The 19,485-nt window shown below is 47.6% G+C and overlaps 1 long non-coding RNA gene across 1 annotated transcript; it reads left to right on the top strand.

Moving 5' to 3' along the window:
• The first annotated feature begins 236 nt into the window (after positions 1-236).
• On the top strand, positions 237-19,235 carry LOC148505533 (uncharacterized). The gene is made up of 4 exons (XR_015869883.1): positions 237-253; positions 6,496-6,536; positions 12,457-12,552; positions 18,926-19,235. It is a non-coding gene; the product is annotated as an uncharacterized LOC148505533 (long non-coding RNA).
• The last annotated feature ends 250 nt before the right edge of the window (positions 19,236-19,485 follow it).

Raw genomic sequence — 19,485 nt, 5'->3', positions numbered from 1 at the left:
ACTACACATCCCGGCATCCCCTGCCACGGTTATAGCTCGTCCTAACCGCAAAACTATAGCAGGGCATGCTGGGACGTGGAGATCCACACATTGCCTAACCCTGAAGCTTAGGATTCCACCAAAATGGGAGGGGCTTCTAATAAATGAAACGCACGTGACGTACCTTCAATTCTCGCAGAACTTTGTTTTTTCTTCTCCATCCGGCATACGGTACTTCCTGCTATGCAGCATGTCTGCAAACTGAATCAGAAAGGTAAATACGTAGCTTGTTGTTGGGTGGAAGCAGTTGCTCAATGTCCGTTATTGTCCGTATTGCACATTCTGGGGGAGATGGAGGAAGCCTTGGAGAGAGAGAGAGATAGTGGAGAGAAATTACGTAGCAACCAACCAGCTCCTAACTCTCATTTTTCAAACACAGCTTGTAGCAGATTAGTTGGTACTTTATCTCTCTGCAAGGCTTAGTACATAGACCCCTCTGTCATGTTTATAGACGAGTGATCAATGTATTGAAAGTCTTTTTTTAAAAAAGGTGTCATTATATTATATCGCTTCAATTCGGCTCTAGGGTTAAACAGTGACGAAAACCCAAATGCGTGCCGTATGGGTTAATTTGGCATTTAAAGAGTTTCTAAAAGAAACGTTTTGCATATGTCGTATATTTTATCCATACAGTAGATAGTTAATAAACCTGTGGTGAAAGCAGTATATAAGCACAACGCGGGAACAAGAATGATAGATCTGGCGGGAAGTGGCCATTTTGGGCTTTCAGTCGCAGCCCTCATGACTTATTTGCATTTTCTGCTGGCATAGTACAGCGATTCACACCCTACCATTAAATCTCATTACCCCCGGGGTGCTGTAATTCCTTTTGTAGTAATTACAGTATGTGTGTGACAGTACATAGTTGGCAACGTTTTAAAACAGTTTACGGATATTTACTGCGGCCCTCCAAGCCCATCACTCGCGGTCCCCAGCTCCTTCCTGCTTCCTTGTCAGATTTGTTTGTTATAGCCTGTAACACTTGTGCAAAATGGCTGCTGATAAATTATTACTAAAAGGCGAACCTATGATGTACATATGATGTATTAAAATGAAATATAGAACAAGAGCACTGTCATATAATCAGCAAGATAATGTAACACACACCAATCACATAATAGCACATAATAAACAGTAAAAAGTAGGGATGTGCAGGCTCGGATAGGTTCGAGTTTGCACGTGGAGTTCGGATTTTTCCCTCCAAAAAAACGGAACTCAGAACGAGGCAAAACGTCATCTTACATGGACGAACATCATCATTCCTGGTCTTTTGTCCAGGAATGATGATGTTCGTCCATGTAAGATGACGTTTTGCCTCGTTCTGAGTTCCGTTTTTTTGGAGGGAAAAATCCGAACTCCACGTGCAAACTCGAACCTATCCGAGCCTGCACATCCCTAAAAGCCACTCAATAATGAGATAATGAGCTAACGATTACAAACAGAAGGGTATGAAGTTACTTCTAAAGGTGCATACACACACAACAATTTAGTAAATGAACAATTTTAGTAAACGATTTTCGTTCATTTTTTCAGGGGAAAAATGAACGAAAATCGTTTACTAAATGTAATGAACAATTTTTTTGAACTGCAAATGATTTTTGCATGTTAACTTAATGAAAATCGTTGAGTTGGTCAGTCTGACTGAACTACAAACTACAAACGTGAACGCGCATGAACGATAATCATACATCGTTTTAACTCAGAAAGTGATTGAACGATAAACGATATCGTTACCGATAATCGTTCAAAAAAATCGTTGTGTGTGTATGCACCTTAACTGTCATTTCATAGACTGTGCTAGATAAATGACTGTTAGGCTGGGTACACATTAGGCTATATACTGGGCGATGGGATACATTGGGGTCTATGGGCCTGATTCAGACCCGTGCGCTAGGCTGTGTTCGCACGTAGCCTGCCGATGTTTGCAATCTGCGCATGCATATAAGACGCAGTGTGCATGAGTGAACTAATCCATGTGATCGCAAAGCGATTGCCCCCTGTACACAGACGCTCCGCAAGCAAGAGTGACAGGATGAGACGTTTGCGGGTGGTGGCAGGGGTTGGTCGATGGTAATGGGGGTCGTGGTGCGAACGCAGGCGTGTCGGTGCGTCTGAACGCCATTTCAGAGGCGTGCGTAATTAAGATACAGCGTCATATTACACATCACATGGCTGAATTACACACTGCAGCACTCGCAGTGCTTGCGGCAGGGTATGGTCAGCCACAAGTGCTGCGTATGGGTCCGATGTCAGCCGATGTTACCAATTGTTTAATACACTTCCTGGAGATGACGTGTGTTACTAAGGGAAAGTGGGCGTCTTGTGATAGGCGTCTAAATACACACCGCGATCGCACGCCAAGACATAGTTGGGGTGCTAATGCCTTGCCGTGCGATTGTGGGATTTGCATACTCTGGCTGCTGACGACTGCGTGCGAATGCATCCTGGCGAGCGGGTCTGAATCGGGCCCAATGTACTAAGCTTCGGATGGAGATAAAGTACCAACCAATCAGCTCCTAACTCACATTACAGGCTGTGTTTGAAAAGTTAGGAGCTGATTGGTTGGTACTTTGGACTTCATTCAGAGGCGGCCGTACGGTCTATGACCGCACGGCCGCCTCGATGTTTGTCCACTGCGCATGTGCACGAGGGAGCCAGCTCCTTCGTGCGCATGCGTGAGACCCGCTACGACCGACAGCGCCGGTCGTAGCGGGTCTCTTTCCAAAGGGGGCGTGCTGTCGATGTTGATTGACAGCTCGTCCCGTTTGGAAGGCGGGCCGGGGGGGTGGCAGCCCAAACGGAGGCGTAAACCCACAGCCTAACGACCGAAACAGAGGCGGGCGGTCAGGATGCAAGCGGCCACCCAGTTTCTGAGCGACCCCTTGCATCCTCCGACCGCCTCTGAATGAGGGCCTTTGTCCACTTTATCTCTCTCCAAGGCTTAGTACATAGACCCCATAGTCACTGTTGATTTAGTGGCTATCAACAAAACCTATTTATCCCAACAGAAGATCAACACTGACTGAGAGAAGTAAAAGGAATAGAGAGAGGGTCATAACCGAAAGATCCCCAAAATCAAAAGCGTGCTTCAGATGCTACTATACAATAAGCCACGTCTGACTATAGATGATAAACATATTGGGCATGATGCAGAGTTTGTACTACACCAGGCAGCATTGCATACCTTGGCTGATTTCACTCTGAATGCTTAGAAAGTGAATTATTATTACCAGTTATTTATATAGCGCACACATATTCCGCAGTGCTTTACAGAGAATATTTAGCACATCTGTCCCTGCCCCAGTGGAGCTTACACTCTATGGCCCTCATTCAGAGCCGCTCGTTAGCGGCAGTACGCTCGTTCCGAGCGATGTTTGCACATCTGCGCATGCGTACGCTTTTTAGTACGCATGCGCGAACCAGTCAGTGCGGCCGAAAATCGTTTGTACGCTATATAGCGAGTGCCTGCTATTTTGAGTGACAGAATGAGGCGTATGTGGGTGGTAACAGGGGAAGGTGCTTGAAAATGGGGAGTGGAGATCCGAACGCAGGCGTGCTTAAAGGTCAAAACGGGCGTTTTATGGGTGTGTATATTTAAAACAGCAGCGTCATTGACCACGTCACTGGGTTATTTTAGAGCCAGAACTGCTCGCAAATTTGTGGTAGCAAACACCAACCACAAGAATAGCGAGCAGTTCATACGCTGGTCGATGTACTCGATTAATCTAATAAATAGCGGACATGACGTAGGATGCGTGCGGCCAGGGGGCGTTTTTAACAAATAAACGAGCGTATGTTTTGCTCGTTCGTTCAGACTTAGAGGTGTGAACAGACTGCAATGTGCGTACGGATCATTTGAATAGCCACCCCTTGTTTTTAAACGAACGACCGCAAATAGCGTCCGGCTCTGAATGAGGGCCTATGTTCCCTATCACATGCTCACACACACTAGGGTTAATTTTTGTTGGGAGCCAATTAACCTACCAGTATATTTTTGGAGTGTGGGAGGAAACCGGAGTACCCGGAGGAAACCCACGCAAGCACAGGGAGAAGATACAGACTCTAAACAGTTAGAGCCGTAGTGGGTATCGAACCCACGACCTCAGTACTGTGAGGCACCGTCTGTGCACGTATATGCCTATGCACACCCCACTCATTTTGCACGGGTTAAACCTTATGATTGTAGACGTGGAATGGAAGTGTGAGGGGGCCTTCACCAGTAGACAGGGTTCAGTAATGGTTTTTCACACACATGCAGACCAGTAATATGTACGCCCGTTGTGTGTTTCTTGCACTTGCTATTGGCCAGGCGCAATTACGTAAGTGCACTGAGGATTAATTGCTCTTTGCTTATTGCCTGTTTGTTTGCGCTCCTCTTAGTTTTGTGTCGTTCCAGATTGTGCTTATGATACTATCGTTGGGCATTAGGCTCTTTTGAATATTGTTGTTGCTAGAGGTGAATTTCTGATAGAGCGTTTGACTCATTAGAGTTATATAAATGTTCACTTTCTCAATAGTTTATTCTTACTGCATAAACAGTGCCTTATTATATGTTAGCTACCCCTCCGCCACAGGCCAAAGGTACCCCCAGACCACATATGTTACTCTCTGTACACGGCAGTGCTTTTTCACTTACATGCTCTGGTGGAATGGCTACTATTTTATTTGTATACTGTACTTTCCTTCCCCTTTTCCTCCCCTTCCCCCACCATAACTTACACTGACCAGTCCTGATAGTTCAAGGGCGCATGTAGCGGTTATGAGGACGTACTTAGATTAACTCCTCCCTTCTCAATACCTAGCTGGGGGCCAATAGCCAGTTTATCACCAACAACTCAAGGATAAGATGGCGGTCATCTGCCAGCCTGTCACCAACAACTCAATGCCTAGATGGGGACCAACTTCCAGCCCATTACCAGCAACTCAATACCTAAATGGGAGCCAACTGCCAGCCTATCAGTAACAACTCAAGACTTAGTTGGGGGTCAGTGGCCAGCCCAAGCCAGCAATTCAATGCGTAGTTGGGGGCCAACTGCCACCCCATCACCAACAACTCAACGTTAAAGTGGGGGCCAGCTGCCAGCTCATCACCAACAACTCATGGCTTAGGTGGGGGCCAGCTGCCAGCCCACCTCCAAAAACTGAAGACTTAGATGGGGGACAACTGCAAGTGCATCACCAACAATTCAAGGTTTAGATGGGGGACAACTTCCAGCCCATTGCCAATAACTCAATGCCTAAATAGAGGCCAACTGCCAGCCTATTACTAACAACTCATGGCTTAGATGGGGGCCAACTGCCAGCCTATTACCAACAACTCAATGCCTAGATAGAGTCCAACTGCCAACCTATTACTAACCACTCATGGCTTAGATAGGGGTCAACTGCCAGCCCTTCACCAACAACTCAATGTCTAGATGAGGTCCAACTGCCAGCCCATAACAACAACTCAATGTCTAGATGAGGCCAACTGCCAACCCATCACCAACAACTCAATGTCTATATGGGGCCTAGAAGATTGCATTCTGACAGGTATATAAAATGCTTTCTGTCTTCCTAGTGATTCAGAGTCATATACAGTGGCGGATTTTACCTAGGGGCTGCAGCTCCCCTCTGTATGTGAATTAGCAGCCCACCGTTGTGACGTGTGATTAGCTTTCTGCTAATCACACATCAGACAGGCAGTCCCAATGGGAGGTGTCTCACCCCCCCCCCCAGGGCTGCCATTAGCAGAAAGCGCTTCTGCTTTTATTATAGCAACCTTATTCGGCTTGTTGGGCCTGATAGAAAATCCGGGGAAAAGAGATGTTCCTCTCTGATGTGTGACATCTGGTCTTCGTCCTGCACTTTTCAGAGGCCTGTACAGCTTCACAGGGCCCCTATCCAAATTTAACAATATGGACAGGAGATGAACTGTTCCGGCCCTGCCTATTAATTGCATTGTTGTTATATAATGGAGCTTCAATAAAACATGGACAATGTATTAGAAAGGTTTGTGGTCGCTGCCACTACAGGAAATTCTAGATAATGTACAATTGTAAGAACAAAAATCCATGACTTCTCCTTAACGTAGAAACTCTGTCGTGTCCAGACACCCAGTGCTAATTTTCAGCAGGATCCTGAACCTCTCATTAACGATGACGTAATGTCCTGGGCCAAAATGTATTTTCCATAAGATAAGTTTTATTTTAAAGGCCCTTTTGAGTGCCTTATTTTCTAAATACTATATATATGTATATATAAATATATATAATATCATTGTTTTTCTATAGCTCCTCCCCCAGTAGCTTCACCCACAGTTCTTGAACCTATTTTTCCCGAAAAATAGCCCTGCAGACACCTACACGTGCGCTTCAATCTCAGGGGCAGGAGCAGACGGGAGGAACAGGTACATATAGAGCAGCAGATATTTAGCATATAAAACTGACCACTTTCGTGTTTTTTTCTCTTCTTCAGATCGTATATTATGGGAAAGCCATTTTCAAAGACTCATCCACGTAAGTAGAGGATACAGCCTGGGTGCTGGTAATGTTTACCTTGGATGAATTTCCTAGGACACTCTTTGCTCTTACCAGGAGAATGATTTCTTTTCATTCTGCTGACACTGATGACTTTAGTACAGTAGGTTTCCCAACTAGTGTGAACCTAATTAACTAAAAGTCAGTCACTTCAGTTTTCATATAATGATACCATTTTAATATATTTTTTTTCTTTGCCCACTTAAGAGTAAAGGGCCCCATACACGGTGCCATATGCACCTTGCGATGCGACGGCCGACATATCAGGGGATCCCCACACACGTAGCGACCGGTGGCCAACTGCCCGATATGCTGGCACCCCCTCCCCCACCCGCATAGCACTTCATGGGATCGTTCATCGATCCCCCAGATCAACTGAACAAGCAGAAAGATCTGGAGGAGCAACGGACGACCCCACGGGAGTGCGCAGTGGACAATATCATGCCAACACATGGTACAATATAGCAGCGATATCGTCGGATCAGCCGCTCTATTGCTCCATGTGTGGGGGATTTTCATTTCCCCATTTTCACCTTTGATAAAACATAGGGATTAATAGCCCATTCTGAGCACATGTACTGTACTTAATGGCCCTCATTCAGAGGTGCTCGCAAAATGCGAGTGCTTGTTCTGAATGTGGGCGGCCGCTTGTATTTTGAAGTGCGGCCTCCTGGTCGCTAGCTAAGCTGTGGGTTACCAACCACAGCTTTAGCGACCGACCAGGTTGATGGTCGCGATGGTTAAGACCATCGCGACCATCGGGGCTTGCGACGAGACCCTAAGGTTGGGTCTTGGCAACCGCAAGCCCCAGGGAGCTTCTTGCTCTGATCGAGCAGGAAGCTCCCCACTGACATCACTGCTGATGTCAGTGCGGCCGCCCACAAAACGGCAGGCATTCCTTAAGGAACGCCTCCATTGTGAAACCACCCCCCCGCCACGCCTACAAAATGGGGCAAGCTGTCGATCAACATCGACAGCCTCCCCTCCTGTAGTGAGCTCCGGAGCGAGAGAATTTCTATCTCGCTTCGGGGCTTGCGCACACGCAGTGCGGTCGCTGCATGTGTGGTTGCTGCGTGGGCGCAGGGTCTAAACATCGACCCACTTGCGAGCGCTCAGCGCTTGCAAGCGAGTCTGAATGAGGTCCAATGTCTCTTGCTGTGCATATCGCTGAAAACATTGGACCTCATTCAGAGCCGCTCGCAAACTGCGAGTGCTCGCTCTGAATGAGGTCGGCCGCATCTAAAAAATGATCCGGCCTCCTGGCCGCTCACTAGGCTGTGGGTTACCAGGGTTACGAGCGGCCAGGATGATGGTCGCGATGGTCAAGACCATCGCGACCATCGGGGCTTGCGACGAGACCCTTGTGGTAGGGTCTCGTCTGCCGCAAGCCCCAGAGAGCTATCAGATCTAATAGAGCCGGAAGCTCTCCCACTGACATCACTGGTGATGTCAGTGGGGCCGCCCACAAACGGCAGGCGTTCGCTTGGGAACGCCTCTGTTTGTGAAGCCACCCCCCCGCCACGCCTACAAAACGGGCAAGCTATCGATCAACATCGACAGCCAGCCCTTTTGTAGTGAGCCACGGAGCCAGAGAATTTCTCTCTCGCTCCGGGGCTTGCGCACGCGCAGTGCGGACGCTGTGCAGTGCGGACGCTGCGCGTGCGCACAGCCAAACATCGACCCGCTTGCGAGCGCTCAGGCACTTGCAAGCGGGTCTGAATGAGGTCCATTGTCATTGCGGCCATTACATCACTGGGGTCCTGGCCAGGACGACATGATTTAAAGGTAATGCATCATCACCCCCAAGCCCCACTCACTTTACTGGAGAAGTGGGCAGGATGTAGGAGGGCTGTCCACTCTCCCGAGAGCCCTTCCCCTGATATTCCAAGAGTATAAGCAAGTAGGTAATATGTAATATGGAAAGGGGGGATCAAAACACAGCAGCTTCTATAGTGAATGAAATATACATTTTATATAGAGATGGTGTATTATGTCTCATCCAAACATAAAGTTGTTACAGACTTATTACTGCTGAGGTATCTGTGTGATTCAGAGATGGACGGAATTGTAGAGCTGTACACAAGCGACTGTGCAATTCCGTCCATCTCAAATGCAAATGCAGAAGGAGGTGTCTGTAGGAAACAGTCACCTCTTTCCTTGCTGCATCTGCGATCCCAGCGCTGCGACCAAGGTCTGATTCAGTGACGGACGGTATTGTGCAGCTGCAGGGAAGCGGATGTGCCATACTGTCCAACAAAATGTAACTGCGACGCGAGGTGTCTGTAGGACATAGTCACCTCCTGCGTTGCATTTGCCATCTGAGGGCTTGATTCAGCAAGGAACGCAGTTGCTTATACGCATGCAATCTGCTGATTAATCCGCACTGTGCATGCGTGCGCGAACCAGCTACTGCGATCGGGGGTGCAATCGCAGAGGCTACGCAGACCCATCGTAGAGTGACTGACAGGAAGTGCCGTTTGTAGGTGGTGATGGGGGGTGGTCGGGCCAATGCAGGCGTGCCTGTGCGTTTGAACGCCGTTACAGAGGTGTACACAAATTAGTCACTGCGATACCCTACATTGCCTGAGGGCTCATAGCATGCACTGAAGTAAGCAATTCCTGAGTGAGGCCTGACCTGCCTTAATTGCGCGTATGGATTCGATGTTACTCGATGTTACCGATTATCTTGCTATGTTGCCAAAGTATACGGATGTGAGTAAGGGGAAGTGGGCGTCCTTATGTCAGGCTGCGATCGCAATGCGAATGCAAACATTTACATATCACTGCTGATATTAGCATGCGTATAAGCAATATAGCGATCCAAACTGAATCAGGCCCTGAGTGCAGCGTCCGTAGATGCTACCTCGGATCACCATCACAACCATCGTGACCATCAGTCGTGTTGTTTGACGCTTTGGCTGCATAAGCTGAGACCTTCACAGCTCGGCTGACCGACAGGGACAGTCGGGTCCAGAAAGTCTGCATCTGCTGACGCAGATTCTGGGCTCCCAAATCCTCCAAAACAGGGGTGACACGCCTAGTTTGGGAGAACGGTTCCGGTCACCAGCCTAAATGCTGCAGCATGTCAATCAAAGGGGGTGGGGGGCTGCGAGAAAGCTTGCAGGCCCCATTATATACAGGAGCCGTGCCTGCGCAGACACACAAACATCGGAGCTGATTGCTAACCGTCAGGATAACGGACATCTCTGAATCAAACCTGTGTTTGAAACATTTAATTATGTTGACCAAAGGACGTCTATACGCTTTTCAGCAGCAGTCCAGCTGGAAGGTGCAAAGTGCATCCCAAATTGAGACCTGACCATTGGTGGAAAAGTCAGATTGAAGGGAAGCTGTGTGACAAATTAGACAAACTCTTTACCCCTTTGTCTAATTTTGTGCAAAAATGTAATCCACACCTTCCATCCCCATCGACTCCCCCCAGCTTTTATTAACATTTGCACCATAGACACTGCCATCCTGCCAGCCATCCTGGCCTCCAGATCCACGTTCACTACTTCTCCAGAAAACCAGGTGCATTTGCTCAAAATAAAGGTGCATTAAATTTTTACAATTTCGCAGTTTGTAAACAGCCCCATAGAGGACCTGACACAGAGGTACACGCTATTGCAGCCGCAACTGTATTTTGTACCGCAGCGCGACTGCATCTTTATGATAATGTCTCCGGCTCCCGTGCTAATCCGCCATTGTGCACATTAAGACACACCAGTGGACATATTAGTTGCACCATCAGAGATTTCACCAGCCCAATGGCCACCCTGGAGACCTCCAAGCTGTCTCTACACACAACAGGTATCTTCCTTCTGTGCGAGTGACACTCCCACGGCGAATTTGGTCTCTGCAATGCCGTCGGTAACAGAGACCATCTAACACCTGGCACGGGACCTCTCACTCTCGCTTAACATTTTTTCTCCATCAGCACTGTCGGAGTCCCTCTCTCATCCGGTGTCCTCTCTAGGAAGACACCCGACAGCAGAGGGGACGGAGACATTTTAGTGCCATACTTCTATCTATTTTAGCTGAATGTAATACCCACAGATGCAATATTTGAATTATTGTTCTTAACATCTACGATTCTTTACTACCCTTTTTCTATGTACTTAACCTACACAACGCTGTTACAGTGTTCCTTCCTATAAAAACAAACCCATTGACTATGTATGACTCTGTTATAGGAGACCGGTTTTGTGATTGATTTCATCACTCATAATCTGCAACATAGTATAAACTGTATGTTTTTTCAGGAGCAGTTTATAAATGTGTCAAATATATTTCAGCTTGATTACAATTAATACTGTAGGTATTATGTGAACAGACAATGGCCCTCATTCAGAGCCGCTCGTTAGCGGCAGTACGCTCGTTCCGAGCGATGTTTGCACATCTGCGCATGCGTACGGTTTTTAGTACGCATGCGCGAACCAGTCAGTGCGGCCGAAAATCGTTGGTACGCAATATAGCGAGGGCCTGCTATTTTGAATGACAGAATGAGGCGTATGTGGGTGGTAACAGGAGAAGGTGTTTGAAAATGGGGAGTGGAGATCCGAACGCAGGCGTGCTTAAAGGTCAAAACGGGCGTTTTATGGGTGTGCATATTTAAAACAGCAGCGTCATTGACCACGTCACTGGGTTATTTTATAGCCAGAACTGCTCGCAAATTTGTGGTAGCAAACACCAACCACAAGAATAGCGAGCAGTTCATACGCTGGTCGATGTACTCGATTAATCTAATAAATAGCGGACATGACGTAGGATGCGAGCGGCCAGGGGGCGTTTTTAACAAATAAACGAGCGTATGTTTTGCTCGCTCGTTCAGACTTAGAGGTGTGAACAGACTGCAATGTGCGTACGGATCATTTGAATAGCCACCCCTTGTTTTTAAACGAGCGACCACAAATAGCGAACGGCTCTGAATCAGGCCCAATGTCTCTGAGAATTTTCAGTGCCTGATTCATAGTGTAGCACGATAGTTGCATCTCTGGATATTATTAAACATGATATATGGGTACTTAAGTATCATAAGATTGCAGAATTAATGCAGATGTATGCATCTCTATGTTATGAGTTTTTTCGGAATACCTATTTATGTACTTATAATTATATAGAACATCCGGATTGTTGTACAATTTGTTATCATCATTGTGATTTTCCATGGTTCTAACAGATTACTAATTGACATATGGAGGAGTATTGATGTTGATGATTTTCCCCATACCATTTTTAAAGCTCCTGGGTGGTCAGATGCAACTGTGTATTAATTTAAGAGTATAATATGTGCCGTTACACCACTTGAGATTGTAATGTATTTTTGTTTTGGGGTAGACTCGTCATCTTTATAATCTGAGTCTAGATATGTAAACCCCTATTTTTTAATGGAATCAATAAAGGTTACATTTTAATATATATTATCTTTACAATTCAACATCCAATAATACTGTAAACAACGAGTGCCCCAAAATAGGAATTTAGTTTTAACACTTTTGCTAAACTCATATAGTTGTGTATATATACTTACATTTTCCTTGGGAGCACCGCAACTAATGTATATACTTGGACTATCTCAGTGATATCTATAAGCAAGTTGGTTTTTGATACATTGTTACTATTCAGTCCGGCGCGGGATCTCCCTTGAATTTTTGTGGGTGCAAATTCTCCATCTGAACATGGCCATCGGTGTCAGCGCAACTGCGTTGTAAGATCCTGGAGCTAATATCAGCTTCTCTTTCTGGATTTATAAGCAACTTGGGGAATATAGTTCAGCTGTCGCAGGTTTTAGAAAGCTGATATGAAAGACCCAGTGACTCTGAAGCAGAGTGGGCTCTGTCTTTGGGGTGAGCGCATAAATAAATAATGATGGAGATATTTTTTTCCCTTGTGATCACAGAGGAGGATGAGGAACAAAAACGTCTGCAACGCTCTGCAGAAGATCAATCCAATAGTAACCAATCTCTTGGAATAGATCAAGCTCCTTACAGCACAGGTGAGCACTTTTCCTGGCCTCCAGTGAGTAAAGCCATTGCATAATCTAGTGTCACTATAATGTATAAGTATAGTGCATGGGCCTATTGGCTTTAAAATAGAACTTTTAGTAAAGATCACTAATGATAAGGGGTGGGCTAAACGGGGACGCAGGAGGGCAAAGTCCCCAGACCCAAATCTCCAGCAGCGAGTAAAAGTTGGAATTCCATCTTTGCTACAATTAATAGTGGGCAGACACTGAATGTGTGTAACTATATATTGTGTCTAACAGCGTAGCTGTATATCATAGCTAACAACTATCCTGAGTTTGGTGGGACAGACTTGCAGATTTCAAAAGGGTTGGATGTTATAGGGAAGTAGGTGGGGCTATATACAAGTGGGTGTGTTTGGTCTGATTGTGGGTGCATCAATGCACTGATCATATAGTGGTAATTTCTTCTTCCTTTCCATAGGGGACACAGGGACAACACTGGGGTATAGGCCGTGTAGAAGGCCTGGGCACCAAACAGTTAAAGTCTTTGACTTCCCAGGCAGCCCAGCCTCCTTTTCCCCTATATCCCGCCCCCAGCCTCAGGCAGGCCAGTTCTAGTTTGGTGCTGGCAGGAGCCGGGCACATTTATAACAGGGGCAGCTTATGCAGCCTAAGGGCCAAATGTAATAGGGTGAGAGTTGAAAATGTGAGAGTTTTCTCACACTTTTTAAACTCGGTCAATATAATAGAGTCCGAGAACAAAGCAACAGAACAAACTCGCATATTTTCAGTCTCAAAAAACTCTCACGATATAAAATCTCATCCAGATGTTTTCCCATTTTGAAGATAAAACTCGACTAATGTGAGCGTTTACCACTAAACTCTCACACTTTCTAAACTCTCACCCTATTACATTTGGTCCTAAGTCTTTATTTTATTTTTATTTTGAGTGGACAACGCAGAGCGTCCTATAGGAAGCTCAGTGCTGCCACTCCACCACCCCCGGCGCCAGTGGCCGTGGTGCTGGCAACTGGGTCAGCAACCTCAACCGAGCCCTCCACAGATACAGAGGACCCCAGGCGCAGTCAGACGCCAGGGGAAATCAGGGAGCCACATTAGTGTGGCTTCCCCCACCACCACTGGAGACCATGAATGGGTCTCTGACAAGCGGGTGGGTGGGCCATCCGCACCCCCACTAGTCCCCGAGGACACAAGCAGTGGGGCTTTGCTTGTTAGTAAGGGCCATTGCCCTAGGCGCTCCATATCAGAAGGAGGAGATGGGCTCTCCCCATTAGCATCTCCCCTGACCCCTTGTGGGTTCCCTCACGGAGGCTTCCCACCAGTGAGATTATCCTCCTCCTCTTGATAGAGACGCTAAGCGGCCATTTTATTGCAGCCAGCTATAGCTGGACTCCTGACTACCTGTATACCTCACTCTTAGATCAAATTATACAGTTAAGCTCATTCCTGCTGACTGGGGCTTGGACTGCTGAGCACTCACTGCCCTTGTAGTATTAACAGGGTGAGTTGTTCACTTCCCCCCTTTAATTACACCTGTGGAGGTTGGAGCTCCTGTGTTGTATACATGTCTGTTGGTTCTCTCCCTGCAGGATCCAGTCCAGGCTGGTCTCTGTATCTGGTACTGCAGAGATGCACAGCGAGAGGTCCCTTCCATCGCCTATAACCAGGAGCCGGCTTGGGCGGTCTCCCTATTGCAGGCAAGGTTACAGCTGGTTAACAGTTTATAATTCCATGCTTCCCCCTCCTTCTTACAGGGGCCCTCCCTGTCGCAGCTCTGAAGTTTAATCTGCAGCCACCCGCTTTGGAGCCGCTATGGCTTAGTTTACTCTTCCAGTCAGTTCAGGGTTGGGTGCAGGTGTCCCCCTCCTTCCAGCAACTGCTGGATAAGGAGAAACACGGACCATCCCGGTGGATAAGCACCACCCTCCGGTCTGCTTATGCCTTGGACTCGGTGGTTTCCTCAGATCTCTCCTCTGGTATTCAAAATATATAAAGGAGGCTGCCTCCTATCTGGATGAGGTGGCCCTTGATGCTAGTATCTTAACTTCAAAGGGGCAGCTTACTCTGTTGCAGTTGGGAGAGCCCTCTGGCTTTGATTCTGGCACCCCGATTTAGATTCTCAGAAGGTCCTGGCGGCTCTTCATTATTCTGGAGGTAATTTATTTGGTCCTGATTTGTGCAAGATTATTGCCTCGCTGGCGAAATCAAAGATGGCATTTCTTCCTACTGTGGCGGACCCTGGGTTATGAACGTCTAATTGTCTCTCCTTTTGTACGCAAGCAAAGGCCTAGGGCCAGTTTGTCTCCAGCTTCCAAGGTTCTTCCACCAAGGGTTCTTAGCCCTGTAACAAACAATCCTGGGCTGCAAGGGGGACCCCAGTGTAGGACACCAGCTTCTTACTTTATCGCAGACCTGGCTGATGACCATGTCGGGTGCCTTGGCACACAGGGTTGTTTCACAGGGCTACGCCCTACCTTCTGGGAGCGTCCTCCAACCCAGTTCCTTCCACAGGCCTTCCAGTGCTTCCGTGAGCCCTGCTGGAGTGCATTCTATCCGTTCTGGCTTCCAGAGTTATTAGCCCAGTACCCCGGGCTCTGAGAGTCATGGGATTCTATGCTAACTTCTTCTTGGTTCAGAAGCCTAATGGCTCTTTTTGGCCAATACTCAACCTGTAGGCTCTCAACCGCTTTTTGTGGGTCTGCAGGTTCTTCATAGAATCTCTGTGTTCTATTATTCTAGTGCTGGAACTGGGGGATTTCATGGCCTTCCTTGGACATTCAGGATGCTTACTTACATGTTCCTACCAGGCTCAATCACCAGCGCTTCATCCGACTTGCCATTTGGTCTTTACGCTGCTCCTTATTTTATGGCGCAGAGGTGTCAGAATTTTCCCTTACCTGGACGATCTTCTTATCCCAGTCTCCATTTGTCCTCAGGGAACATCTTCATCTGGCAATAGATCTGCTCCAATCTCACAAGTGGATCATCAATTGGATAAAGTCTTCTTTAACTCGTCTCAGCAGATGCTCCACCTGGGTGCTTTACTGGACTCCACTGTTCCGAGACTTCCTTCCGGCGGACAAGATTCACGACCTTCAGGAAGATGCGCAGATTCTTGCATCACCACTGAGTGTCCATTCACTCCTGCATGCGGATCCTTGGCTCACTGGTCTCTACCTTCGACTTGGTGGAGTATGCTCAGTTTCACTCCCAGCCACTTCAGAGGAAAGTTCTGACTCGATGGAATGCTTCCTATCTCCACATCAGGTCGCAGACAATTCTCTCTCAGGAGGGCCGGCTCTCTCTCTTGTGGTGGCTCCACCCCTTTTAATTCAAGATTGGGTCCTTCTCACCACCGATGCAAGTCTGTGTGGGTGGGGGGCTGTAACCTGCCAGCAGTCTTTCCAGGGTTGGTGGATAGTTCAGGAGAGCCACCTTCCAGTCAACATTCTGGAGCTCTGACCTCGGTCTTTTGGGCTCTTTGTCTAGCGCAACTGCTCCTCCAGCATCGTCCGGTCCAGGTTCAGTCTAATATTCACCATAAGGGAGGCACTCGCAGTTGCAGCACCATGAAGGAGGTGAATCGCATTCTCAACTGGGCTCTGTTGGTGGTCTTCATTCCAGGGGTCCAGAATTGGGAAGCGGACTTCCTCAGCTGCCAGGATTTTCACTCGGGTAAGGGGGTCTCTTCATCCAGACATTTTTCAGTTTCTGGTTCATCACTGGGGCCTTACGGACATAAACTTTATGGCGTCTCGACACAACCACAAGCTGCCGAGGAACGGTTCTTGCACCAGGGATCCGGGCGCTCTTTTGGTGGATGCTTTAGTGGTTCGGTGCATTTTTTGTCTCATATGCATATTCCCTCAGATCTTGCTCATTCCACGGGGTCTCCGCAAATATAAATGGGAAGGCGGCACTGTGATCCTCTTGGCTCCTGATTGGCCATGGAGAGCTTGGTACATGGACCCTTAGGGCCTCTCCATAGATGCTCCTCTGAATCTTCTGCTGCGGCTGGAGCACCATTCTAAGGGTCCGTGTTTCCATCCAGATCTGGCCCATCTCGCTTTGATGGGGTGGCTCTTGAGACATCCGTCCTGAGGGCCAGGGGTTTTTCTAGTTCGGTCATTCATACCATGCTCTGTACCCGCAAACCTGCTTGGATTTATTTCTCTTGATGTCCAACTAGGGACCCTAAGTTTTTTCCTCTTCCCCGGGTTCTCTCCTTCCTGCAGGCAGGCCTGGATTTGGGTCTTCGCCTTTCATTCCTGAAGGTTCAGGTTTCTGTCCTCTCTGTACTCTTTTAGAGATGGATTGTGTTGTTGTTTGACATTTCTTTCAGGAAGTCCTCCACATGCAGCCACCCTTTGTTCATCCAGTGGCTCCTTGGGACTTGTCTTTAGTGCTTAGGGCTCTTCAGTCTTCTCCCTTCAAGCCTTTAGAGTCGGTGGACTTTCGATGGCTCACAAGGAAAACTCTGCTTTCCGTGTCGCAATCTATTTCTGGTCTTTCACCTGGACCGGGCTGTTCTTTGGACACGGTTTGGCCACTTTTCAAAGGTAGTTTCTCGATTCCACATCAACTAGGAGATTGTGGTTCCAACCTTTTACTCTTCTGATCCTTTGCCGGAGGCCTCTTAGGATGTGGGGTGGGCCCTCCGGATCTATGTGGACCGCACTAAGGACCTCATTCAGAGCCGCTCGCAAAATGTGAGCGCTCGCTCTGAATGAGGGTGGTGACCACCCACATATTTAGTGAGTGGCCAGGTTGATGGTCGCGATGGTCAAGACCATCGCGACCATCAGGGCTTGCGATGAGACCCTTGTGGTAGGGTCTCGTCTACCGCAAGCCCCAGTGAGCTTTCGGCTCTATTAGAGCCGGAAGCTCACCACTGACATCATGATTGATGTCAGTGGGGCCGCCCCCAAACAGCAGGCGTTCTGTCGGGAACGCCTCCATTTGGCCAACCACCCCCCCACCCCGCCTACAAAACGGTGCGAGCTGTCAATCACCATCGACAGTCACCCCTTTTGTAGTGAGCCCCGGAGACAGAGAATTTCTCTCTCGCTCCGGGGCTTGCGCACGTGCAGTGCGGCCGCTGTGCGTGCGCAGGGCCACAACATCGACCCGCTTGCGAGTGCTCAGCGCTTGTGAGCAGGTCTGAATTAGACCCTAAGGCTCTCCATAAGTCTGATTCCCTTTTCATACTCTATGGCTTTCATGAGCGGGACTAGCCGGCTACAAAGCAGACCTTGGCCCGCTGACTCCGTTTGACCATCCGCCATGTGTATGAGGTGGCAGACCTCCCTGCACCGGCCGTAGTGACTGCTCACTCCACCAGGTAGGTAGATACTTTTTGTGCAGCTCGCTGGGGTGCCTCGGTGGAGCAGCTATCTTCTGTCCACACGTTTATCCATTTCTATTTCTTTGACACCTTCTTCTCCATGGACGCGGCATTTGGGCGGAGAGTTCTCAGTGCAGCTTAGGAGCATCCCTTCCCTTAGGGGAATTTCTTTGGGACATCCCTGTGTCCCCATGGAAAGGAAGAAGAAGAAAATTAGATTTATTTTTTACCTTGTTAAATCCTTTTCTTCGAGTTCCATAGGGGACACAGGACGCCCACACTGATGCACCTGGCTTGCGCAGGGATTTGTTCCATTTCTGATCCCCCTGTCCATCTCTTCAGTGTATTTGGATTGGTGTGTGGGCCAGTCTTCCTTCTCCTTTCTTGCTTCTGCCTTGGGCTTGCTTACTTAACTGGCTTGCCTGGGGCGGGGAGTGGGGTATAAGGGATACGGAAGCTCTGGGCTCCCTGGGAAGTCAAAGACTTTAACTGTTTGGTGCTCAGTTCTTCTGCACAGCTTATACCCTAGAGTTGACCCTATGTCCTCTATGGAATTCAAAGAAAAGGATTTAACCAGGTAAGAAAATAAATCTCCTTTTTGCATGTATAAATGCCGACAGGTATGTCTACATGCCCTATCACACTGAAGAAACCAAGACTTTAAGCGTTGAACTGTTAATGATTATTTTAGAGGAATAATATTTGCTCTGTGTTGGCTGGCGATAGTATAAAATGCTACTGCTTTGTTATTGCTGGTCCCTAAGCAATAACGGGAAAATAGACTTCAGAGCCGGTACTAGTTTTACACATCTGCCACTGTTCATAACAGAGTTTATTTGGGTCCAATTTCAATGGTTATGACCTTGGCAGATGAGCCACAAATAGCCACATACTGGATGAAGTAGGTAACTGCTCTCATTTAATTCCTTACCGCACTGCTACTGTGGCTGGAGGCACCATTTTCATTGCTAAAAACTTCATATTGCAAAGTTTGTATCCAATGACGTTCCTCATTCTGATCTGTTTCTGTATTCTCAGGAGAACCGCAAAAATTATCTATTGAGGAAACATCTCCAGACCCACGTGCCAGGTCTTCGGTTACAGCATGGTGTAGAGGAACATACTATAGTAATAACTGATGCCCACTTTATCCAACTACGGATGAGATGATTCATAGAGTTGTTTCCAAGGGGACATTGAACACATATACAATATGTGTACTTTGCTTACCTTCCAGGAGATGTAGAGGTGAGGCGTAAAAAGAAGAGGTGGAACTTGAGAATGTTTTCTACATCATTACGTGGACCAAAGCTTCGTTGCACCCCAGTTTGCTCCACCAAGAGAATTGCCTGCTCTCACAGAAGCTCGGTCGGCCCACCTGATATCTCGGTAGAGTGGGAAGTTGGTCTTGAGAAAGCTACTCCTATGGATACAGGTTGGTGGCAGTTGTGGAACCCAACTTCCCTTAAAGAGGATTCTCCACCACAGAGCAGCAGATCAGGATTGTGTATTGTATCCAGTGGAAATTCCGGAAATCCAGGGACACTAGTGAACTATGCACATGACATGGTTTATTCTGGCATGAGTTCCGTTTGACC

This window comes from Taudactylus pleione, unplaced genomic scaffold (assembly GCF_031769625.1).
Source record: "Taudactylus pleione unplaced genomic scaffold, aTauple2 ptg000451l, whole genome shotgun sequence".
NCBI classification, from domain to species: domain Eukaryota; kingdom Metazoa; phylum Chordata; class Amphibia; order Anura; family Myobatrachidae; genus Taudactylus; species Taudactylus pleione.
Note: the sequence above shows the minus strand (reverse complement) of the source record. Positions and strands in the feature narration are given on the sequence as shown.